Consider the following 27,664-nt stretch of genomic DNA (forward strand, 5'->3'; position numbering starts at 1 on the left):
TTTTGTCTTAAACAGCTATTTTAATTGCTCCTTATTATCAATAACATGCAAATGACAAGAGAGAGCAGCATTTCTCCATTTAGCTTATTTACATTTACACCTGTGTGTATTTATCTGCACTATTGGGTTTAATTAAATACTTGGAAGAAAAATGAAGAGAAAAAGTGAAGGACTGAGAATTACTCGTCCATTTTAGCCTTTAAATCATTTGCATGATAGAAAGGGAAAGAAAATCTAGGATATGAGAATGACCTGACATAGCAGAGTTAATTTAATTTCATAGCTTGTAAGTGCTTTATTGGCAAGAATTGCTTTCTAATTAAGCAACCAGGTCAGAACAAAAACCTGCAGCCACTGCGGCTCTCCAGGACTGGGATTGAGGACCCCTGTTCTAGACTGTCATCCATTCCAGTATGGATGCTACTCATGCATGTAACGCTTCTAGGATACCCTGTAGACACCCATGATAAATAACTACATAAACCTCTTTAAGATGTGGAAGGAACCAGTAGTACCTGCATAATCTCACATTGCAACAGAGAGAACATGCATAAAATACAAAGAGAATGACTTGGCAAAGAACCAAATCCATTTCCCCAGAGCTATGTGGTGGTAGAGCTGGGACTAATTATGGAAAATGTAATGTTCTAAAAGTGGCTTGGCAGTAAGACTAATGAGAGTCTTAATGACATTACAGAGCTTTAGAAAATGCATCATGTGCTGCACGTTACAGAGTAGAGGCTGAGAAATACAGGCAAGTCTCTTGGTGCAAAAAAAGAGCATTGTCACATCTTAGATTTCTTATTAGCCTAATTAACAATCAGTTTAATCAGTACACATTCAGTACATCTGAGAGGTGATTGGCCAACATGTAGAAACATATCAGGAAACAGAGAATAAAACTTGAATACAACATTTAGTTCATGATACACTAACTTCATAACAAAATCACAAACAGCCAATGGTTGAGAAAGTCGATACAAGCTGTCGGCATTTAGTTGAGAACTGAGATGCCTTATAAAGAACCAAGTCCAATATGTGCAATAATCAATATAAAGCACACATTCATAATTTATATCCATACATCTATGTAGCATAGGTAGATTTCAACCAGTTTTCGATGAGTAGCTCAGCTAGTATGTATATGTGCATGTGTGTATATACTGTATATATATATATTCATAGGTCAGAATCTCAATCTGATTATTTGGATGCTTACCTACCAGAATAACGCTTGTGGTTGGTCAGCCAGTCACCAAACATATCCTCTCAGTTGCGAGAAGCAGATCATAGATATGTGATAAGCCCCAATTAGGGCAAAACACATGTTGTGTACTCTTTTTATTATTTGGTAGGTAAATAAATAAATTGGACAAAACAAATATAAAGAGTTCGGGCAACAGCACAACTCTGTATATTATAAAGGTAGAAGAAATGCAGCTTTTCAGCAAAAGAAAATGTCATTAAGGATATGAGTCTTACTATGATAAGAAGTGCAACTTCCGGTTAAATGCCAGCCAGGCAGAAAGAAGTGTGTTCATGGGGACGGATACCAGAAGTGATGTCAGAGGCAGCAAGGTTGTCAATCATCCAATCTGTACAAGGAGAAAAGGAAAAGGTGTTAGAATACAGCCCCACCCTGTGGATTAGCAAGGAATTGCTACCACCGGAGCCCAGTGTGTATATGTTTATATATATATACAGTATATATACCAGTAATGACGCACTGCACATTATTGTATACATTTGACTTGAGCATTCATAGATTTCATACACTTTCTCTGTATGTTTAGCATTTGTTTGCTCAGAGTTTGATGCACTTGCTGCTTCCTGAGCATCTCTTCTTTTCTCCACCCTAGTGGCCCACTTCTTCTCTTCTTTTGTCTGCGTCAATTCGTATTAAAACGGATTAAGTCAGAGTTTGTGTTGCAATTACTTAGTACATTTTCCTTAATTTTTCACTTTAGCTGGCACTTAAGTCTTCAATTTGCCTCAAGAATGATTTAAGATGTGAAGAGGTACAGTAAGTGATGGCGAAGGTAGTAGGGATGAGAACAGCGCCTTTACGCATGTGCCACATGGCCGAGAGTTGATTCTGTAATAATATAAAATAAAAATAAAAAGATGAATAGCCTTGGAGGTCAATCACCAACCTGAAAGCGGATAGTAGACATCACGTAATATATGTGTACCAAATTTCAGGTCAATAGGTCAAACGGTTTGCAAGCTACAGTTGATTTAAAATCCTGGACAGACAAACGAACAGCCACAGTAGCGTATTATATACAAACATATATATATATATATATATTTTTTAATTTATTTATTTTTTTTTCGTGAATGAGGAAGGAGTCAGGAGACAGCAGAGATAATGCATGCAAACAATGGAGAATATACAGACTCCACCATGCAACTGTGAGGTAGCACTAACTTCTGCACCACCATTTTTCACTGTTTGTTTTTCAAGAATATGGCTCCAGCAGACCTCCGTGACCCTGTAGTTAGGATATTGCGGGTTGGATAATATATGAATGGATGGATATTACTTGTGTTTTTCATTTTAATCTCAAATGTGTAAACATATTAAATACAAACCTTCTATACTGAATACATTTGAAGTATTGCACTATCAATTAGGTAAAATTGAAAAAAAAAAATCACTTTCGAGTGCCCTGTCTGTCAGGATCTAAAATTGCACATATATCACTGGCAACATAGGGATGTCTATGTTATTGAAGAACCAGCACAAATTATAACATTTAGTGGTTGGTTTCCCACAAAAGATTTATGGAGTCTGTAAAATAAATTAAAAAGTGAAAAAATAAGCACCATGTTGTTTAGCTTTAAAATAACCAAATTGTGGAAGAACAGTATTATACATAATAAAGTAATCATAGTCTTTAGAATCCTCTTGTTGTAACCAAATTTGCTTTCTAATGATTACATTTGTCTGTTAAACTGTGTTACCCTTCATTCCTCCCCTCACCATCTCCCTCCCTGGCCTCCCCTGACCAGAAAGCGAGACTCCCAGGCAGAGATGATTCTTCACTTAGGAATGTGGCAGCTCACACTTTTAGAATAACAAAGAGGATCTTTGCCAAAGTGGAAGCAATCTTTTAATTATAAGATTCCAGGGCGGATAACAAAATAAATTCTTTCAAGACTTCTGATACATGTAAAAATATACTGCTACTGTATGTATCAATGGAAATCTTACATGCATTTCACTTCATAGAAATATGAACATATAGTATATTAATTCTCAATTTTGAATCAAACCTACATCCTCTGGAGGCAATCATACCCAGCATCACTTTCCCAATCGATATTCAATCATAGTTATGTTAGCCTTAGACCTCATTATACCTTTCTAACTGTATGTTGCAGTCAGTTCTACTTAAAGCTTTTTATTTTTTTAACAACTGTATTTTCAGGCTGAATTTATCATGAAACAGACTGTAACTGGAACAGGTTTACACACATTTGCCCTTGGTGAACAATAAGAAGGTCTCAGTTTCATTCCCCTGACACCTAATTAAACACTAACGAAGGGAAAAAGGTTGCTTACAAAAATGAACAAGTAAGGCATAAGATGTGTAGCATATCGTATTAAATTCACTGTCATGGGTGTGTATAAATGAGAAACACATTTACAGTAATAAACACTAATTATCCTAAAGAATTGCAAAAATAATTACATTCAGAAATTTGTTGCTGCATCTTCTTAGTTGCTATATTATTCATTTGAAACATTTAAGAATGGTGATAATTATTTGAAGTGCCACAGTTAGTATGGGGATTCTGACCCTATGGTCCCTTTTATAAACATCAGGAGGACTGAAACCCAGTAAGGAAATAATGAGAGTAAAGAACAGAATAGACAAGTAGCGATAATCAACTTTGTACTGGTGAAAACAAACTCTGATATCAGACATGAGATACAAAATTCAAAAGATGCACAATCTCCCTCATTTCTGAACACTAACTAGCACATATACAAGTGGGTTGGCAGAATTGCATATGGGACAGAAAAGAGGGCTTGGAGTAAGGCCAGCCCAGGTGAGAAGCTTTATTGACTTTCAGTAGCCCTCGGAAATGTTTTGATGCTCAGTTCTGTTTATATCCGTGCTACAATCTATACATCCATTTTCTAAACCTGCTCATGCTGAGGAGAATCACAGGGAAGCTGGGGCCTATCGCGGCAAGTATTAGGCACAAAAGCAAGAACAGTCCAAGGACAGGACACCAGCCTTTCTCAGGTTGAATAAATACATAAACCCACATCAAGTGCCAATTTAGCATTGCCGGTTCACCTAACCTTCATGTTTTTGGATGGAGTGTGATAGAAAACTGGAGCACCTGGAGGAAATCCATTCAGGGGCAATGTGAGCTCCGATCTTCTCATTGCAGCAATGACCGACCATGTCAATTGATGTTTTTATTATTATTAATAACACATTAAATTAAATAATAAAAACTCTCTAAGGCCTAATGCACTGTTGTGTTAGGGGGACATGTGAGTCCTTATGATCCTTAGAGATCCTTAGAAGGATTTTTATGCTTCTGGTAGGGCCATCCATGGCAGAAAGGTCGTTGGTTAGAGACCAGACTCAAGGTAGACCACTACCAGCTCTGGCAGTGTTGTTAAATATTAAATGAAAAATGGTTATAACAAGAAATGGAATTCATACTAGCTCAATCTTCATCCATGATAAGAAAGGCCACGTTCGTGAGTTAGCTAGAAGCCTACGTTCATAAAATGAGATATAATCTCCCTTGGCTACTGGTGGTGAAAGCAACACCGGCCCACATGGCTACTTTAATGGTGATTGTAATGGTCTGGTGGGCTAGATAATCGGACCCAAACTGCTAAAGCTGTTTCAAGGCCTCCCAAGTCCCTGAACACCAAAACAGATAAGTGGATCAAATGGACAAAAGATATTAAATAGTTCATCACATGTATTGCACAATTATAGAACCACCACATTAGTGACAAAGCTTAAAATATGAAATTAACAAAACAAATATGCCATGAAGATAATGCTCTTTTGCTAAAAATAAACATCTATTTTTAAAACAAAAAAAAGATGGTAATATAAATAATGCATTTTTTTGTCCCTTAAATGACAACTAACAGCAGGATTATCTTCTTATAGGTTTGCCTGCCAAGCCATGCAGAGACTGCATTTAGAAAGGTGTTCTTTAACTACACTTAATAAATTACAACAACTAATTAGACAGAGTATTTTATATACAGTAATTGTTAATAATAACGTACACAGTTTCTATATTGACAAATGTTTGGTGGTGCAGTGGTTAGCACAACTACCTCCCAGATCAGAGCATCCTAGATGTGAATCCCAAGCTTGGTTTCTGAATTTGTTAAGTTTGCACAACAATAGCTCTCTATTGTTTTTCCAAATGATTCTTCACTTTTCCTTTAATATCCCTCTTGGTGATTCTAAATTTCTCTCCATGTGGGTATGTGCATGAGTGTGTCTTGTGAAGGCCTGGCACCCATCTTCAGTTCTGGTTTGTGCCTTTCGCTCAGTGTTATCAGAGTTGGCTTCATTCGGCCCATTCTGTCTCTGAGTTGGATTGTTAGAATCTGAAAATGTTATTTTAGTTTAGCAGCTCATTATTGAACATTTGTAGTCAATTGAAAAGCTCAGACTAACAAGACTGTTAAATAACTCACAGTATAATTAAACCACTTTCATTATGTATCAGGACATTACAATTACAATTAATTAATGGATGGATATGCAATTAATTAATGTACAGATTTTGTGGGCTCCATTTATGTTAATCAGTTTCCAGCCACTTCTTTCCTGTCTGTTTAAACAAATCTGTGTCTTTACGTGTACTCATTATGTAATTAGTAATTTGCAACGTTTGTATTTGTACAAACCTGCGAACTTGAAATAGCATATTGAGCCTGCACTCAATGAAAACACTCTGTAAAAATAAACTGATCTGAATTGAATTGAATGTCTGTACAGTTTGAATTGATCTGGCTTAAATAACTGTTATTTTCAAAATACTAAGACTAATACAGTATGTGCTTGTCTGAAAATTCAGATCAAGATTTGAATTAAAATGACAATTAAATTGAAACTGAAAAGTACTTATTTCTCTAATGTGGAACCTACCTTTACATTGATTTCTATATATGTTCCTTTAAACTGATGATTGGCCCTGTTGGGCCACTGACATGTATTTGGACATTGTAATCATGCACGTTTACATGCTGTTTGCATTGTGTGTCATTCGATAGATAGATAGATAGATAGATAGATAGATAGATAGATAGATAGATAGATAGATAGATAGATAGATAGATAGATTTTTATTTTTCCCCAGGGGGAATTTGGCTTTTTACAGAAACTCTTTAAATAAATAAACATATGTATGCTTTAAGTGCTGGACTGGATGGACTAGCATTCCGGGAATAATTACTTGCCCATCTGAGAGGCTATATTGAATGGAAAATAAGAATGGAGACACAACCCAGTGTCCAGATGGACAAGGGATGAATGGACCTTTTCAAGAAATTATTAACCCAGCATGAAAGGTGGCACTGCTCCCACGGATGGAGTCTAGTATGGACATCCTCAGAGCTGCCTGGGTTCTTGGTTGCTACAAGGGAGCACTGTGAAGAATTGACGTCTCTATTTTGTGGCACTTCCATATGACAATGCCATGACACTGGAAGTTCTCCCAGGTCCAACATAAAATAAACCTCATCCAGCTAATTCAGAGTTGGAAAACAGAGGGCAAAAAGTCATTTAGAGGACTGGAAGTAGACAGAGGATGAGAAGAAGATTTAAACAATAATAAATTCATTGTGAGACATGTCAACATATCTCTGTATAATCAAAATATTTTATTTTATCCATAACCCGTGTTTGGTAGAGTTGTGTCTGGTGTTCAGGGCTGAGTGGAGCCCCGTGCTGGTCACAGCACACACTATGATTTGAACACACTCCAGAATGACTAAAAAGGAATACATTTTAAAAAGAAAGAAAACTTTTGACTTGGCAGTCCCAGTGAGGCATTATACAAGTGTATTACTTTTGGTATAAAGGATCCCCAGCAGCGTTTCCTGACACACTTCCACTGAATAATTTGCTGTCTGAAAGTCCTCAATGTTAGTGTGTCAGAGAGAGGATATGCAGCATTGTTAATAATGGCACTCAGTTTTGTTTTAATTCTCTCTTTTGCTTACCTTGACACCTAATTGCAACTGGTCTGCAGTCATTAGGTAAAAAAGCTGTCTGTTGACAGAGGAGGAACTCGAGGACTGACTCCATCTGGTCCTGCAGATTTTCCTGGGTGTTATTCTCTCAATTGTAACATTTTATCACCTATACTGCTACTATTTAACAAAAAAATCATACATTAATAGCCAACTTTATCATTTTTATCACTTTTCTTGTCTTATCAAGGGTTTATATGGGATGGTCACCAGAATATATTCCTTTACCAAGTGCTTTATAGCTGTACCACCATATTAGGAAGGACTTGCAGAGCCTGAACAAAACTACAGTACTTGAATTGTGTCAGCATCTGTTTTTAATTGCTATATATTCCCAAATATGTATCACTGTCACTGCAGCTACTCTACTACCCCAAATAAATCTATAGATAAGCAATCTACATTCTGTATTGTAACTAGAAAATACTTCATTTTTGAACTATAAAAAGACACAGCATCTGCATGTTATGAAAGTAAGCAGAAGAAACAGTATAATATTGGAAAAAAAAACTCCTTATAATATCAAGACATAGATCAAACATTTACAAACACTAAATAACAGATTTCCCATCAAAAAGCACATTAGGTGTTCATTTAAACTACACTGACTAAACTGACTATTATATAGTAGTGTAGCATACCTTTGAGTTTTTCTGCCATAGCATCTGGACTCTCCCAATTATTTTTAATGTAAACCTACACTCATTGGCACAGATTACTGCCTGCATTACTTTCCAAACATATTTATCATCATCCTTTTACTATAAATACTACAATGCGCCCACGAAAATTTAAATAAACTGACTGAAATAGAACAGATAAAATGAAAGAATACATCGCTAGTTCTGTGTAGAACAGTACTACTGTTTATATTCAATCTCTTAATTTGTTTATTTTGTAGAATTTGATTAATCTTTAAAGTGCTTTAAGATATTTTAGATTTTTAGTTGTTATATAGATGTTTTATGTAATATAGATACTGTCAACAGCTTATTTTTAGCATAAACAATTTAAAAGACCTGTTTCAAAACAGGAGAAGTTATCCCCTCAGCACACCTTGATACACAATGAAGAAGACCAACACTTAACCATTCGTACTTCTTTAGCCTAGCAAATAATGTCACTTAATTTTGCTGTTAATTATGAGGTCACGGTTTTAAATAAAACTGAGGTTCTCTCTTTAGCTATGCAATAGACAGCATGGTTTGGCTGGCATCCTGGCCGGGTGGATGGATCCTTTCCTTACGTGGAGGCATTTTAATTGGAAGGATGTGGGTGGACAGGCACCCTGACTAGGTTAATTAGCTGCACCTTTCCTGGTTGGAAGGCTGTTATAATGGATGGACAGGGGGATTCTGCTTCTCAGGGCCATGGGCTTCCCCAGCACACTGGGTGGCAGTATCCCACTGGCATGCATCCCATTTGGACACCCACAGGGCTGCATGGGAGTTAGTTAGGTTTGGTGTGCAGCACTGTTGGGATCCTCGGGTGCCACTAGGGGGAGCTGCTGGAGGCAGACTCTCCTATCACAGGGGGCCTGACCTGGAAGTGCCTAATTGATGCAATGTGATGACAGTGGAATTACTCCCAGGTCAGGTATAAATGAAGCTCCTCCACTTCACCCGGGGAGTCAGAATTGGGAGAGTAGTCAGACAAAACTCACCTGGGTGAAGTATAAAAGAGGAGAGTCATCTTGCTGGAGCTGTGGAATGTATTACGGTATGTGGCAATACACCTCTTTAACACTTTCTGAAAGTGATTTTGTACTGTTGCATCTGGGGTTTGGGGTGCTGCAACGCCCCCTAGTGGTTCACAGCTGTCATAGAACAAATCTTTTATAATACAACATAACATAACATTCTCAAACCTACTTAATTATGATATTCTATACCAAACACAATATAAAACAGTAAATTTCTTCAACCTGCTTAAAAATTCAATAACACAATAACAAGGTTATTTTATCAAACCACCTTTATAAGAGCAGTTTTCCTCTACAAAAAAACCTGACACAATTTTGGAAGGCACACTTACATTACTGACAGCTAAACCTGAGCAGGATTTCTAAACACTGAGAAAGTAGATTGGTAATTTAATGTTAAACTGTATAAAGTGTGGGTTACAGCCCGGACACAGACAGGCAGACATGTTCTTTCTCCTCACACGTGTTTATTTACAGCTTATATTTACAAGTAAAGTGCACTAACCCAGTGCCGCAGCACCAATCACCCCTTAACGTCCTGGCCGCACAACAATGCCTTGCTCAGTCCTTCTGACAGCCTCCATTCCTCTCCTCCGAGCTCCATCCTCTTCCACCCGACTCTTGCTATCGACTGGAGGGAGGCGGTCCCTTTTATCCGCACCCGGATGAGCACCAGGTGCTCCCCGGCAATCTTCTGCTGACACGCCCCAGTATGGCGGAAGGGCCGGCTGTTCTCCCGGAAGCTCTCCGGGTGTCCCTGCTTCTCTTCCCCCCAGCACTTCCTGGTGTGGCGGAAGTACTGGGGTCCAGGGTTCCTAAGGCACTGGGGCACCCCCTGGCGGTGACCACGGGCCCCTACAGGGTTGGGCTTCCATGCCCTTAACCCGTGGCCCCCAAAGCAACCAGGGTGGTGGCCCCCACGTGATCCACGGTGGGCGTAGACCCTCCTCCGGTCCCTGAAGGCGTCCCTGACAAAAGAATGTTAGCTACACCTTATATATGAGTTATCTTTGCTTTTTGTAAAGAAATATAGACAGGAGCAACTTAAGTATAGAAAGAATGAAGAGATTAGGACCTGGAGGATGGAAGACCTATTTGCTAATTCCACAACTTTCAGCAGTGACTATTGCAATAGTGGTATTTTAAATATTGAATGGTTTTACTTCTACCCAGGTCATGTTACTTCTTGTAGGAAATAGAAAAACAGCATATGTTGCAGTTTTGCTTTTAGCCATAACCCCTTTCTGTGTTCCCCTTTATTTAGCCCCACTTAAGAACAACAGTAGAGGGCACACTTGAGGGCCCTGTGTCTTCAGATGATGGTTTCTCATTATCTGTTTGTAGCTTACAATAAAAAAACAACTGCAGAGCATCACTTTCTAATTTTAAAGCCACATATTTACTGTCAGTAAAGAGAGTGTTTTCACAGCTCTGTGATGGTGTTGTGAAAGATTACATTCCTGTTGGTAGACACATGGGTCTTGTATATTTTCATTGGTAGTTGATAATGAGAAACTTGATAAGCAAAGGATTCATATTTTTGACAATAAAATGTCATCTGTTTGCATGTAAATGCTTGGATAATTTACACACCTTGTGTTGTATGAGACAGTTGTGTTTTTAATAAAGTTACACTGTTTATAATTGTTTTCATATGAGGTGCAAAGAAAAACTAAATATGCATGGATGAAATATCAGTTTTATTTATCAAACTCAATAAGCTAATGTTACATTGGATGTCCAAATAGATTTGTTTAACAATATAACTTAAATTAATCTTGAATCACAAGCAGGAAATACTCATATGCAGACTCCTAGCCCAGAATGATACAACTTAAGGCCCAGATAATAAATAAAGGCAATCAATTAAATAAACACACAAAAGGAAAAGTAACAAAAAGGAATTAAGTTAAACGTAACTTTAATAAAAGAAAACCAGTTGCTCTCTGGGACTGCTTATTACAAATAAGGGACCATATCTTGCCATGGGGCTGTTGGTGCAGTGTCCAACAACTTATAAATAATATTCCAGTCAAATATGATGGTTTTTTTTTATGTTACTTAATTTGTATTTATTTTAATTTATTAAATTAATTTTTTAATTAATTAATTTTATTTATTTTAATTTTAAGTTTTCAAGGTGGTTTAAGGTGACCAATGTCGGACCACAGAAAATAACATAAAAAATGACCATGGAAAAATGGTCACGTTACTTGCTTCAAAACGGACATGTCAGATATTCAGTTTTATGCCTACAGCACATATATTTTGCTAAAATATAGTTAAATAAATGCTTCTTAGAAAAATCAGTGCAAAGCACAAACAGGAAACACAATCTACATGGGATCCGGATTTTGAATTGAAAATCCTTCACCTTCCCAAAGACTTTTGATAAACAGAAGAGTGGGAAGAGATGAATCTTCAGATTAAAAGCACAGTCCCATGCAAATTGCATTTCCTGTTTATACCCTGCCGTGACTTGTCCAAAAAAATCATTTTAACAATATTTTACCAAAAAATGTACATGTTTTACATGTTGTAAGAGTAGAACTGGATGCGCAACATGACATAAGTAATGTAAGATTTTTTTTTTGGACATTTTGTGGGTGCTTGTTGTGATGCAGTGTTGGTCGTCATTGATAGCAGTTCTATTAGTAATGTTTTTATTTATGTTCTCCATGAACCATCAGATTAAATTTTTTTCTTCGATATCACTACAAACCCCATGGAGTAAGTAATATAAAGACATGTTTTTGCGTGAAGCATTTCTTTAAGCCAGCGGTCTCAAATTCCAGTCTTGGAGGGCACCATTTGCTGCAGGTTTTCATTGTAACCCTTTTCTTAATTGGTGACCAGGTTTTGATGCTAATATAATTCATTTTCCTTTCATTTTAACTGACTGGTTTTTTAAGATTTGTTCCCCTGAATTTCTTCATCATTCCTCTGAATTGCTTCATTTCTTTCCATTAATGGCACCCAAACAGAAATGTAATGTGAAGTGAGTGAGCCAACAGAAGACCAACTAAGTCAGGGCCTCAAAGTCCAACCAATTTCACTCCAACCAGTTACTTAATTAGGCATCAAGTCTTGTTGTTAATTAAACCCGGTCTTTAATTCCATGGCTTGTTGCTGCTCTCACTGTGCAATAACATACTGTACATTTCCAAAATTATTGATTTTCTCTTTTTTAAGAGGATTGTTAAAATGTTTTGTTGACCTGAGCAGATCAATATTCCTGAGACCTTCATCTTTCTTTATTTTCAGATATTGTGTGATGGACACAGTTTGCTGGTCATGTTTTGGCTCATTTTGTACCTCATTATTGTTTGGCTGCTAATTAAGGAAAAATAAACAATTGAAGGGTCTGCGTCTTCAAGAACAAGTCAAATAAAATTAATTTAAAAGAAGTTAATTAGCAGCAAAAACATGTCACTAATTAAGAAAAGAGTTAAAATGAAAACCTGCAGCCACTGCGGCCCTCCAGGACTGGAGTTTGAGACCACTGCTTTAAGCAAAGGTAAATAATCTTTTCTATTTCCAACCCCTTCCTCTTAAATTATAGTGGACTGTGTTCCTTACCCTTGCCTAACCTCCACATCCATCTCCAACCTCATCTACCTGAAGGCCAGGAGGCACTTTTAAACTTGATCCATACGCAGTTCTGGTCCCTCTCAGAACACTTTCTGGATCAGGTTTAGTCCTATGAATTTCCTAGGACCACTCAATAAACACTCACCTTGGCAATAGTCCCAGCAATTAGCCAGATCCATTTGGTATAGCCGTTCCTGAACTTGCTCCTGGGGATCCCATGCGACTGCAGGTGTTTGTTCCAATGAGTCAATTTATCTGCGATTCTCTTCTTTTATTTTGTAGTTTTGTACAGCAAAGCAGTGTGATTTTCAATTTGTAAGACATTCATAAGCTCTCTTTTGTTGTTTTCCTATTAATTTGCTTTTTTTCTGTGCAGTTTTCTCTCTTAATTATATCCTAGTTATGACAATTAACTAGAAGCAACCAACACATCGATAAAATGACACTGAATGCTGAAAGGTTACAACTACTTCAGCGTTTAATGCACTAACATGCTTATTATTAAATAATAGAAAAAATAACCAGAACACCTAGTAAAGCAGCATAAAATGATGATGATTAAAGTCTTAAAAACACATTGAAGAAAACACTAAATTATCCCATGCAGCATACATAAATACTTAGTATATTCTAATAAACTGATCAAACTTAGTTGTTTAATTTCTTTATTGACCCAAAAAAAAATATAACAGCAAGCTGAATGAGGCTTCATTAGGCTAAGGCTCCAATTAAAAACAGACATTTTTGGAATAAAACCCCCAGGACTGAGTTTGAGAACCAATGATTTAGTATGACGGGCAACCCTACAGGGCCATGAATACCATAGGCTGCAGGAGGCCAGACATAAAACTATGTAGCTGCCACCTATCTACTTGAGGAACCTGGAAACTATTTAGCTTTGATCACAAACTGTTCATTCACCAACCAATCAGGCATCTTTCCATTAAGTATAAAGTTGTGATGCCTGCAAATATTATTGTATTTACATCCCCTCCGGGGCATCATCTGACACATTACAAACCTGGAGCTGGCAACAACAAATTTATATTAGTTAAACTGAACTCACTTCCCATCCAGAGCTAACTCCTACCTTTGTTTCAAGGCTGATACGATAAAATCCTTAAACTGGTTAATTGAGTGTAGGAAACTGATGAGGTGGTTAGATAGATAAAACTGATTTATCAATGGCATCCTGAGTACAGAAACCTGCTTTACCATTAATGTTTTCATTATTGTATTTTTTCATAGAATCTGTACATTGTGGAAGCTATTTGAAATTACAGATATGTGAACAAATTGCAAGCAGCCTGTAAATGTATTTTTAAAATAACTGAAGAACTGAATTATATATTTTTGGCTGCATGTAGAAGCTTTTGTTTTTAGATTAGATATTAAATGGACTAAAAGTCCCTCTCTAAATGAGCGAGAGTGCACTGCCTATCTGATCTTTAACGAACCACAGCAGCAACAGAATATCTGCATTCATAGCCTTTACTGGCAAACATAATGCTTTATTAAATAAATAAATATAAACCAGAGTACATTTAAAAGGTTTTTATATTTTTACATGGAGAATAGTGAATGGCCTTTTTAGTATCCAGTCAATTTATTTGCTATTATATCTGACAGAAATTGCATGTATCTATTCAGTTTTATTTTTCCAGAAAGCAACTACTGACCCCTCATTGTCAGCTGCTCCTATTCATTAACATTTAAAAGAATATATGTTTTACTATGGGCAGGTATTTTTTATGGTTGCCAGTTAAATATTTTCCTATTCACTGCTGGCTTTGTCTTATGTCTTATACATGCCAGGATAGATTTTGAACCTATAGACTTGAATTATACTAAGTTTTGAAAAATTAAATAATGAAGGAAGGCTTGCATGAATTAATATAACATTTTTTAAGATTATCATTGATGTCAAACATTTCAGATTTTTTTTGCAGCTGCCAGTATTGAGTGTACAGGTGTGTGTGTATATATATATCTATATATATATATTTATATATATTAGCTGTCTAAGACCATGCTGTAAAAAGCCTGGTGTCCTAGAAACTATTAAAATCGTCAGAAGAAAAATTGAAATTAGAGATGTCAGGTAATTTAAAGGAACTACTCTAGGCATCTCTCTCCTAGAAGAATTCATTTTGCCGATGTGCTCACATCGCTTGTGCATTAGTGGCTGGAGGAAAAGTAAAAGAGATACCGCTTTTGTCAACGTTAGCGGCTAAGCGAGTTTGCCTTTCTTCTGGAGTTTTGTTTCGCTAATGTACTGGCCTCACTTGTGTTATTAGTAGCTAAGCGAGTTTTCTGTTTCCTTGAAGGCAGAGCCCTTACCCTGACTCCACCTCTCACTTCCAGGCTGGACAGACACACACACTTCCATGTGTAGACGTTCATATATAAGATACTAGCAAAATACCCGCGCTTCGCAGCGGAGAAGTAGTGTGTTAAAGAAGTAATGAAAAAGAAAAGGAAACATCTTGAAAATAACGTAACATGATTGTTAATGTAATTGTTTTGTCACTGTTATGAGTGTTGCTGTCATATATATATATATATATATACACATACATACATACACACACATTATATATACAGTATATATATCTATATCTCTTCTCTCTATATATACACATACATACTGTACATACATACACACACACAAACATTATATATATATATCTATATATATGTATATATATAGATATATATATACATACACACACATTATATCTATATCTATATATCTATACTAATAAAAGGCAAAGCCCTCACTCACTCACTCACTCATTCACTCACTCACTCACTCACTCACTCACTGACTCATCACTAATTCTCCAACTTCCCATGTAGGTAGAAGGCTGAAATTTGGCAGGCTCATTCCTTACAGCTTACTTACAAAAGTTGGGCAGGTTTCATTTCGAAATTCTACGCCTAATGGTCATAACTGGAAGGTATTTTTCTCCATTAACTGTAATGGAGTTGAGCTGGAATGGCGTGGGGGGCGGAGTTTCGTGTGACATCATCACGCCTCCCACGTAATCACGTGAACTGACTGTCAACCCAGTGCGTAAAAAAAACCAGGAAGACCTCCAAAAAGCGCTTAAGAAAACATGCATTATATAATTGAGAAGGCAGCGAAACAATAAGAAGCGAGCGAGTGACATATACTACCATATTCATGAGTGCTGCTACCTTGGAAAGAAAGCAAGGTGTAAACCTAAACTTTAAATTAAGTTCATAGACAGGCTACCGCTGGCGTTTCACATGCCCACAGGTAATCGGGATACAAGTTTAATGAGAGGACGCAGGATATAAGCGAGAGTTTTGATCACTTTGTAACTAAGTTAAAATTGTAGGTGAAGGGGTGTGCTTATGCAAATTCCGAGACTGTGTTTGTGGGGATTGACAGTTAAAGGCGGGTGGGGAGTCACGTCATCATCTCCCTCCCATTCATCTCATTTCTCTCTGAGCTGAGCTCAGCTAACGCCGTCTTCGAAGCAACTTCAGACTGCCACCAAATACTCACAGAAAAATCCACAAGTTAATACACACGCTGTCTCTAGAGTTTCTCCACACTGAATCCTCCAGGCACTACTTACAAAAGGTTACATTGACAATCGTGTTACATTATTTTTAAAATCTTTCCTTTTCTTAGCACAAGCACAGCTGAGAAGCTTGATGCATGTGCTCCATAACGCTAAAAATAATGCATTTAATCACACTTTGCATTACAAGCAAAGGGAGCTTTTGTCAATGCATGATTTCCTGGTACACGATTACATTGATCAGCGCATTCCGATTCATTTTACCCTCGCACCACCTTAGTTTGAGAAGAAGTATGAAAAAATATGAGGTTAACACAGAAAAACAGATCACCAATTCAAGCTTTATGAATAATCGATTCGCCATCAATAATTGTTTTGGTAAAGCCATCCTCCTTCCATTTTATAATTTTTCCGCCATTAGCCATGATTAAATGAGCGGTAAATAAAGTAAGAGCAAAGCGAGGGTGACTTATTTAGGCAGGCATATATATGACAGCAACACTCATGACAATGTCAATCATGTTACGTTATTATTAAAATGTTTCCTTTTCTTTTTCATTACTTCTTTAACACACTACTTCTCCGCTGCGAGGCGGGTATTTTGATATATATATATATATATAATATATGAATGACCTCCAAAGAGCTGAGACTTTTGATATCATGAACGTGTCTGCAAAACTGGGTCTCCTGCCCTGCAAAAGTCGAGCAGCCAGCGCGTGCATAGCTGTGCCGGCCTTTGAGACGCTGACTGCGCTTCTGCCTTAAGTCAAAGTGAGCACTTTTAATTTTTTTCATCCTCCCCCTGCGCTATAGCCCAGACAAGTGCAAACACGGGACCCCTTTTCTACACCACGGCAAAATAATATTAAGGCGATTCACACTTTCTTTTGCACGTATCATTATGAGGTCCTCACCTCGGATTATGAAGACACGCACACGAGTGGAGGACTGACAGTGCCATCACAGTCGATTAATGGCGGGGACGTCTCACCAGTCTACACAAGACCCACGCGACTGTCCCCAAAAGGCGATCATAACGTCAGCGAAACCAATCTCTCTATACTATATAAAAGAAAAAGGCAACTTTCCTTTCTTTACACCTTTTTCCTTTTATCCCAAACCAAAGCCTTTCTCTCTTAACACTGCAGAGGACACAAAACTAATTTTCTTTAAATGCCGGTAAGGCACATTACCAGAGGCACAAATTTGAATGTTCACATAGAAAATGTAATTTCTATACCACAGCCGTCATGTAGCGCCTTTCAAAAGGGATCTACTACCGAGAGATGATCCATATACATTTTAGCTGCTGTTAGTTACTTACCTGTTGTGTTACACAGTCTTTAAAATGTAGTTTACCCCAACCACTCCAGTAGTGCTCATTGTACCTGTACTTCTTAAAACGTTAATGTTTTACTGTTTAATAACTTATAGACTATATTTTATTATTTTTCCCTTGCACTCAGTGACCAAAGCTATACACACACATATAGACACATACAAACATACACACAAGTATATGTATGTGTATATATATGTATGTATATGTATATATATATACACACACACACACCTATCTACATTATATATATATATATATACACACACACACACATACATACATACATACATACACACATATATATAATTTGTGTGTGTGTATGTATGTATGTGTGTGTATATATGATGTAGATAGGTATGTATATATATATATGTATATGTAGATATGTATATAGATATGTAGATATGAAGATATGTATGTGTATATATATGTATATATATATATATGTATGTATGTGTGTGTGTGTGTGTGTGTATGACAGCAGCAATCCAAGCTGTGAAAAAACAGTAAAAAGGAGGCGTGTCAGACATGGTGGTACATTTTCTGATGCAGCTAGACGAAAAAAACTTTGTGACGCTGCCGCCAAATACACAAAACAATTACTTTGACAATCATGTTACATTATTTTTAAAATGTTTCCTTTTCTTTTTCATAACTTCTTTAACACATGACATCACTGCGAAGCGCTGGTATTTTGCTATATATATATATATATCACAGCGACACTCATAACAGTGACAAAACAATTACATTGACAATCATGTTACGTTATTTTCAAAATGTTTCCTTTTCTTTCTCTTTCCTTCTTTAACACACTACTTCTCGCTGCAAGCGGGTATATATATATATATATATATATATATAGATAGATAGATAGAGATATATATATATAGATAGATATGAGAACAACATATATATATATATAGATAGATAGAGATATATATATATATAGATAGATATGAGAACAACATATATATATATATATAGATAGATAGATAGAGATATATATATATAGATAGATATGAGAACAACACTCATATCAATGACAAAACAATTACATTAACAATCATGTTACGTTATTTTTAAAATTTTTCCTTTTCTTTTTCGTACCTTCTTTAACACACTACTTCTCGCTCGGGCAGGTATTCTGCTAGTATATATATATATATATATATATATATATATATATATATATAGCAAAATACTCGTGCGTCGCAGCAGCGAAGTACTGCCTTAAAAGTTTTATTAAGAAGAAAATTAAACCTTTTTAAACTGAGGGAAAATATACCAATAAATATTTGTTAAGGATCTCTTTGTATACCACATTGTGAATTCGGCCTTCCAGTTGTAATATGACCAAGCTGTGCACTGAGCTTACTCTTAAGCATACAACGTACAGTTGGCCATGTGAACAGTAATCTTGTTTTAAATCTCACAGCTTGGATTGCTGCTGTCATAATCGGTTTGAGTTTCATGGTTTGTTTCAATTACGACAGTATTTGTAGGATTTGTGTTGAAGTGACATTCGGCATCTGTCAAGCGTTGTAAGTATACAACCAGTTTCATCGATAACTTCACATCCAGCTTTTGAGAATTTAAACATTCATAAACATCAAAGTGCCCACTACTGAAATCGTCACCTGTGAATCTAAGATGTTTAAGAGGCATTGGCGGTTGTCCAAAGGTGTAAAATATTTGGCCATTTCGGTACACTTGAAAGCGACAACCGAACAATTTAGCAGCAGCCATCAACTCACATGCAGATGCATAGGTGAAGGGCTTAAGCATTTCACTCTTATAGTGTTCCTGTGTAGTATAATTATCTCCTGAAACCGTCATCAGTCCACACCTTGAACCTGTCCCAGTCATTCAATACATAAGACACAATGTTTCTCCAGATATCAAGAGTGAGCCTGATATGGCCGTGCAATATGTACCAAAGAGAATGGAAAAGATAGGTGCCATCTCCGGGCATGGAAACCACTCGGTAAGTGACATTTCTTTGATCGATGGTGATCACCTCGATAGACATGCTAATGGGGGTACGGTTGGAATGATAAAGGAAATGGGTACCTGAACAATGTAAAGTAAGTCTAAAATACAATGTAAAGTAAGTCTAAAAAACACAATAACTATAATCGTAATAAATGAACAATAAAACAGCGGAGAAGCCGTGGATTAAATAAAAAGGCTGTAGTTATCATCAGGGAGACGTGAATCCCATGGCGAAGCAAGGAAGGGAATGAAGTTACTGGAGCGGCGGACGGCCTTATATAGGCAGGCAGCCAACAACGTGGGAGGTGTTGGGATGGGGGACCAAACGCCGCCTGACACGGTAACTGAGCTGCAGGCTATGGACGTATATATGTACATAAGTAGGATTCAGTTAGCATTGGGAACCTGCGTACCAAATTTCTTGAAGATGGGCCCATAAGTAACAAAGACTGTTGAAAAGTTCAATTTGGCGGCCGACAGTGGCATCATACCACCGAAATAAGTACCAAATTTCTGCCTTCTACCTACATGGGAATTTGGAGAATTAGTGACGTTGGAAAGTTCAATATGGCGGCTGACAGTGACGTCATACCACCGAAATAAGTACGTACATTGGTTTCCGTTAGCGCAGGGAAGCCGCCTACCAAATTTCGTGAAGATGGGGCCATAAATAAGAAAGTTCAACATGGCGGACATTGTTGACCGTTATAACCGTTATGCGTATAATTTCAAAATGAAACCTGCTTAACTTTTGTAAATAAGCTGTAAGGAATGAGCCTTCCAAATTTCAGCCTTCTACCTACATGGGAAGGTGGAAAATTAGTGACGTTGGAAAGTTCAATATGGCGGCCGACAGTGACATCATACCATCGAAATAAGTAAGTACATCGGTTTCGGTTAGCGCAGGGAAGCCGCCTACCAAATTTCGTGAAGATGGGGCCATAAATAAGAAAGTTCAACATGGCGGACGTTGCCGACCGTTATCGACCATTATGACTGTTACGTGTATAATTTCGAAATGAAACGTGCTTAACTTTTGTAAGTAAGCTGTAAGGAATAAGCCTGCCAAATTTCAGCCTTCTACTTACATGGGAACTTGGAGAATTAGTGATGAGTCAGTGAGTGAGTGAGTCAGTGAGTCAGTGAGTCAGTGAGGGCTTTGCCTTTTATTAGTATAGATATACTGTATTGTGAAGTCCAGAGCGCGCAGAGCTGCCCTATTCCTGACACAAACAGGCAGGACATGACTTTGCCACACAGCACAAAGTTTATTTATTCAGTCCAGCACACGATGCTCACATAGCACAACGCAGTCGCTTTGGCTGCCAGTTCTTCCGCCTCCACTCCTCCTCCTCCTTAAGAGGTTCATCCACTTCGACTCAGGCTATTGAGTGGTGGTGACTTGTTCCTTTTATAAGGCACCCGAAAGGAGTCCAGTGCCCAAAAGGCTTCTTCCGGCAGCACTTCCAGGTGTGGCAGAAGTGCTGCTAAATAAGGCCCTGTAAAACTCCAGGCACCTGCTGGCAGTGGCCACGGGCCCCAACAGGGTTGAGATTCTATACTCATGACCCATGGACCCACTGGAAACCAAGGGGGCTGGCTTGTGTCAGTTCGGGGAGAAATGGTCTTGAAAATATTCTCTCCTCTGGTCCTTCTATACTTAGGGCATCACGGGCAGGTAAGGGCCTCGGCTGTCCGCCACAATATATATATATATAAATACATATGTAAATGCACATAACAATTATTAAAAGCTAGGATTATATTTGATCTTAAGTGACAAATTTGTGTTTCTCAAATACTCTCAAATACTTGATGGCATGATTATATTTCTAGGTATGATGGTATGAGTAGCTGTGTTGTCCATCAGGGACTTTTGATGTACTGGAATCCTAGTCGGTAAGGATTGCTATCTTGTGCTAGTTGCACCATGGATTGGGCGGTCATTATTGCAAATCAGTGAACAGAGCTGTGGAATCAGAAGACTAACACAACAATATAAATGAAAAGTTAGTCTCTGCAGTCCAATGCAGGAATATTTAAATATTTAATTTAAATTAAATAGTTTTTAATAGAATAAGAAGGTGAAGAGAATTCCAGTGACTTTACTTTTATTTTACAGAGAACATTTTACTTTAAAATTACAATTTCTTTGCTATTAGTCACAGCAACTAGTAAAGCTAGAAAAACTGTCAAACATACAGTTGCTATTATATTATTATCACTAATCATGGTGCCAAAGAGTGTCAACGTGTTGCATGTTGATTAGTGCATGCTAATAAGAATTTTGTGTGTTATGCATACATGACAATAATGAACTTATAAACTCATATATAGAAGAAATAATTTATGGAATTAGACTTTTCCATTGTGATTTGCATGTCACCTTGGATAAAAGTGTCAGTTAAGTATGAAAATGCAACAAAATAAAAAGCATTTCAGTAGTAGAACTTAATATATGGGACAAAAGTAATCTATATTGTTTAACACTTTTATTAGCTTTGTCATGACACAAACCCATTATTACAAAATAAAAGGAGTAACATATTTAGCACATGGCCTTTTGTACAGTATCAACTATGAGAATTGCAAATAAGGAACCTTATGACAGGAAGCCTGGAACTTTAAAAAACAGCTGCCATTTAGCACAGATGCAAAATGGCATATACAGTGGGATGCAAAAGTTTGGGCAACCTTGTTAATAGCCATTATTTTCCTGTTGTATGGGATGCCAGTGGCAACGACCCGTCCGGGACGCCGTGAGGGACCGGAAGAGGGTCAGAGCCCACCCTGGATCACGTGGGGGCCACCTTCCTGGTTGCTCTGGGGGCCACGGGTACAGGGCATGGAAGCTCCACCCTGTAGGGGCCCGTGGTCACCGCCAGGAGGCGCCCCAATGCCTTGGGGACCTGTCCTGGTGTGGCGGAAGTGCTGGGGGGAAGATTTAGGACGGCACCCGGGGAGCTGCCCGGAGGACAGCCTGCACTTCCGCCACACTGGGGCGTGGCCAGAGGAGGAATGCCGGGAACACCTGGGGCTCATTCGGGGACTGTTTAAAAGGGGCCGTCTCCATTCATTCAGCGCTGGAGTCGGGTGGAAGCCGGACGAGGCACGAGGAGAGTGTGGAGGCGGCCCGAAGAAAGGCATTTTGTGGCCAGTACTGTATGGATTGGGGTTTGTTGTGCACTTTATACTGTGTCTGAGTGACTTTAAATTGTAAATATTTGTAAATAAATACGTGTGGTGGTGATGAACAACATGTCACTAGATACTACTACTTGCTTGGCAGGTTCTGAGAGTATAGGTCTTTATTGCTTTATACCCTTTTATTATATGTTTCTGTTTCTTCCTGCTGTAATTAATCTTTCTTAATCAAGGTTTTTTTGTTTTATTTTGGTAACCTGTGCCGTGTTTGGTTGTGACTGTCCACAACAGTTTATTCCAGTATTTCAGTAAATAACACATCTTCAGTTACAGTGATTTTTAACAGATAGCCGGGTGGGTTCACATCTGGCCCATGGTCATTCTCCACAAATGCAGAATTAAGACTGAATTTCTGAGCTAATAAGGTAAGTACCATTATCAGATAATAATGCAGTGAGAATAGTGGAAGTTTTGGTGGTCTTTTCCTCTCTATAATATGATCTAATAAAAGCAAATTTAGTGTCACTCACCATTGACTCGTCTTGTCACTCACAGAAATTCATCAGTGCACAACACAAGCATCTAGTAAGCAGGCTTGCTGCTGTTACCCGACACTAATTGCATTTCTAATTGCAAATCATTTTTGTGTGTCAAGTTCTGTGGGAAAATGAAAAACACCATGGAGACTGTACAGTGATGAGGCTTGTAAATATCTTTCATAAGAGTTCTAGTCTGCAACATCACATCTTCAGAGCCATACAAGAGAAAATGTCAGCTGATCGTCACAAACTGTTGCTGAGAGACATTGAGCATTACCTTAACAAGAGCCAAGTGTTGAAGAGTTTGGAAGCAACATGATGAAATTTGTTATTTTGTAAGCAGCCAGAATGTCCATACCTTTCAGAATTTTCTGAATGATAGATAAAGAAATGGCATATGTGTACCTTTTCATTAATCAACTTAATTTGCAATTGTGGGGAAAGAATTGTACAATTGTAAATATATATGAAGGGCGCTGATGTGTTCTGTTAAAAGTATGAACATGATCTACATGAAAGAAAGTTGTAGCTTCCACAGCTGTAGCAACACTGCAAGAAAAACACAAAGTGAGATGATTTGCTGATGCCACTCTGCACTGATAAAGAATTGCAAGAATTTCAGCCTGTAAAATGAAATCCTCTTGTTCTCTGTTTTTGCAGATAGCTAGTAGACGGCTGAAGTCAAGAGGCTGTTCCCATCCTTGGATGAAGCATCTCTTCATTTGATATACTTTGTTAACCCCTGAAGGGAAATTGTCTTTTTGCTCTTCAACTGGAAAAGTAACTCAGAATTAGTTTGCTTAAATAAAAACCCAAGGATGTTATTGTGATGGACTTCTGGGGTCTTGTTCAGAAAGTGGACACTATCTCCATCTTGTTGTTTGTTTTAGACTGGCCTACAAACCCAAAACTTAAGGTTCGTGGGGGTAAGGCCAGGTACACCAGGGTCCCTAATCTTAAAAATTTAGAGTAGGTGCCTAATCTTAAAATAGTGTAAGGGTGCCTATTCTTAAAAACAAGTGGCATCCGCTTCTAGAAAAGTGGTGTCCGCTTTCTGAACAAGAGCCGACTTCTGTATAAACATGGGTCACTAATTTATATGTACAAGAGTGATTACAATGCAGCTCCTCAAAATATTTTTCTTCCCCTAAATGTGTGAATCAACATGTTCTTTAGTTAAGATTATCAAAATGAAGGACAGGGGCTTTCCAATTAGCACTTGAATCTGTGACTTCACCCTGCTTCCAATTATCACTTTGCTACAAAAGAACACCACCCCAATTTCATGTCTCTTGTGTAAATTTATCATTAAGTGGTGAGCAAAGTCTAATTTCTACAGTTAGGACTACCTGATTAATTACTCTTCTTCTTCTTATTACTATTATTCTGTGTGTTGCTCTTACAACTCATCAACATGATTAGCAGATATAATCTAGGGTAGCAGTTCCCAACCTGTGGTATGTGTACCCCTGGGGTTACGAGGTGGACAGGTTGGGGGTATGCGAAAATAATATTGCTAATGATGGAAAACACCGAAAAAAGGACAAATGACAAAATCGAGTCTATGATCAAGAAATTGGATTTTTGAGAATCGTATCAAAAAAGACCAGTGTGATGTTTTTGAGACACTTCACAGGTTCTAATCTGAGAACGAGCTGAAATTGTCAAAAGTAGTAAAAAATAGTATAATAGCTCACTTAAAAGGACTTAAGGTGTCGTTCAGACAGTATTTTCTGAAGCGAAATAGTGAAGATAACTGGATTTTAAATCCAGTTAAAAACGAATTGTTTTTTCAATAAACTGAAAAACTATCAGTTTCTGAAAAATAAAAACTGATTGAACTTTCGACTGATTTTTCTTTACAATCTGATTTCAAAAAAGAAATGCCATTGACTTCTGGGCAGCAGTTAAAGAAGAGTACCAAGAACTCAGTGATAAAGCAATGCAATATTTATTACCTTTCATGAACACAGAGCTTGTCAAAAGAGCATTCTCGTCTTTTGCATATATTAAAAATAAATATCACAATAAGCTTGACAAAGCTCCTGATTTGAGGTTATATCTGTCTTCATTTGAACCTGATTTTAGAAAACTCGGATGCATGAATCAAGCTCAAGGATCACATTAAAATTATTAAGAGCCACTTTGGAAGACTTGTATATGAAGATGAATAATTGTTATATACTGTACTTTCATTATAAGTTAATGTGGGTAAAAATGATTTTAATGCTGTTTTTATTTGTTTTGACCTTATATTGGGCTGCTATTATAAAAAAAATTGAAATAAATTGTAAAATGTAAAATCAAAAATAAAAGCCTATAAATATCATTAGGTTAACTTGAGTCATTTGATTATTTAGCTAAACTAAGAAAATTAAAAAAAAAAAAATTTTTGAGGGATGGGTGGGGGTAATGAAGAGAGGGGGTACTCATAAATAAAAAGCCTAATCAAGGGGTATGGGAGAGAAAAAAGGTTGGGAACCACTGATCTAGGATGTGTCCTAGAGAAGGAGCACAGGATACATGGATGTCCTAAAGCATTTTTTCAAAGGAAAACAGTCAACTAGATCAAATGCTCGGCAGAGTCAGGACATTTAGTGATGACATCTGAATGAAATTCAGACTAGACAAGTGTGACAAAGTAACAATCAAACTCGACAAGTTTATCTTAGGACCAAGCGAAAGGATAAACAATGATACAGATATTTGAAATCTTGATCAGGATGAAGTTTACAAGTAAATAGGAATAAAGTAGAGCAGTGGTATTCAGCATGAAAATGAAAGAACAAATCTGAAATGCATACTATTACTTAATCAGACTCATCCTCAGCACTGAGCTCAACTCAAAGGACAAATTACAAGCTTATTAACAGCTTAGCAGTGCCAGTGCCACGGTACAGCTTCAGGATCATGGACTGGAGAGAACAGAAAATCCAGGAGATGAACAAGAAGACTAAAAAACTACTAAGTATGGTTTTACGCAACTGAAAGTTGACCTAGACTGAATTTACATCCCCAGAAAAGTGGTGGCAATGGACTCATAGAGCTGGAGAGCACATGCGAGAGTGCCATTGCCAGCCTCAGTGAATACCTTGAGCTTGGAACCAATAAAAATTACCTGACTTATAATGAGATACAATAAACATAAGGGGAAATACCCTTTTGTCAAAATCACCAAAGAAATCAAGTACCAATACTTCAAGCTTGATATTTGTCCCCAGATAACAGCATCCTGTCTTGAGGCCATCAAGAGCAGGATGAAAACTTCACCAATCTATGAAAAACTAAACAATCTCTCACCTAAACTATTCCATGGTCAGTTACAGACAGACATTGAACTATATAGACAAGAAACTGACCTCCCACAGAACTGAACTACCAGATAGAGAGTCTCCTCTTGGAAGCTTAGGATCAGCCATTTAACACACACTATTACCCAAATAAAATTGTCAAGATGGATGTTGAGAGCAAGCGCAAGTTATTCCAGCAACAAGAAGAGTATATCAGTCATATTGTTGTTGCTGCTCAGTGCCATCAAGACAGAGAACATCACCATTATGTACAATATGGTTGTGCCACTGATTGTACCATTGGAGCCAACTGATTGGACATCAATCTTCATGACAGAAGCAAAAGGCAGTGTCTACTCATTGATGCAGCCATCCCAGAAGACATTAATATCTCAGTCAAAGAAGTAGAAAAAAAAGCAAGATCTCGTGCATGTAGAATGTAAAGGCTTATGTTATAATGGTTGTAATCGGAGCATTTGAAACTGCTCATCTAGTTCTCCAATAATATCTTGACGAACTGCCAGGTAATGCGAGTTCCACCCAGAAGCAGAAAATCACTCTCCTAGTAACCAGTAACAAGCAACCAGCACAATTTAAAAGAAAAGAAAAATAATAAATATAATAATAAGACAACTGCAACAAGAAATACTGTACTGTAATTATTAAATGGTTTTGCATTATAGCATGTATTTGTATTTGAGGAAAAGAATTTGGGAATATGTACTCTATGATATTTTAAGTTTGAAAAACAATATAATGGTTCAGACTAGACAGTCATTATATTCACATCTTACTTTAAATGCCATAAATTAATTTTAGCTTTGATCTCCTTACTTTATTATAACTGACAATAAGACAGACATATCAATGTGACCTCATACACATGTCCATCATTGAAGTTTGTTTTATAAATCGGTTTATGATGGTGATTAATCAACACACTAACAATATCTAAATTATTTTTCCTTCCAGCAAAATAGTGGAAAAGATCATTTGTAAGAGATGTTTTATTCTTTTACCTAAAAGTTTTAAATTGGTTTCCAATATTGCCTTCTTTTATTTTATTTTTATTGAGTGTTCATTATCGACATTGTTTTTCTTGTCACAAAAATTTTGTTTAAACAGGGTTTCTCCTTATTGTTTTGGTATTACAAACTATTTTAAACTTGTTTTAACTTCTTTAGTGTTACTGTACACCCGAATGTCATTCAGGCTGTAAAAAAAGCACTAAAAGCATTAGTCCCGA

At 37.3% G+C, this 27,664-nt stretch overlaps 1 long non-coding RNA gene across 1 annotated transcript in view; it reads right to left on the minus strand.

Annotated features, from left to right (window-relative positions):
• Positions 1-27,664, minus strand: part of LOC120530020 — an 82,701-nt gene that overhangs the window by 41,360 nt on the left and 13,677 nt on the right. The window contains exon 2 of the long non-coding RNA XR_005633874.1: positions 1,483-1,595. This is a non-coding gene — a long non-coding RNA (uncharacterized LOC120530020). The remainder of the gene's footprint in view (positions 1-1,482; positions 1,596-27,664) is intronic.

This window comes from Polypterus senegalus, chromosome 5 (assembly GCF_016835505.1).
Source record: "Polypterus senegalus isolate Bchr_013 chromosome 5, ASM1683550v1, whole genome shotgun sequence".
Taxonomy (NCBI): domain Eukaryota; kingdom Metazoa; phylum Chordata; class Cladistia; order Polypteriformes; family Polypteridae; genus Polypterus; species Polypterus senegalus.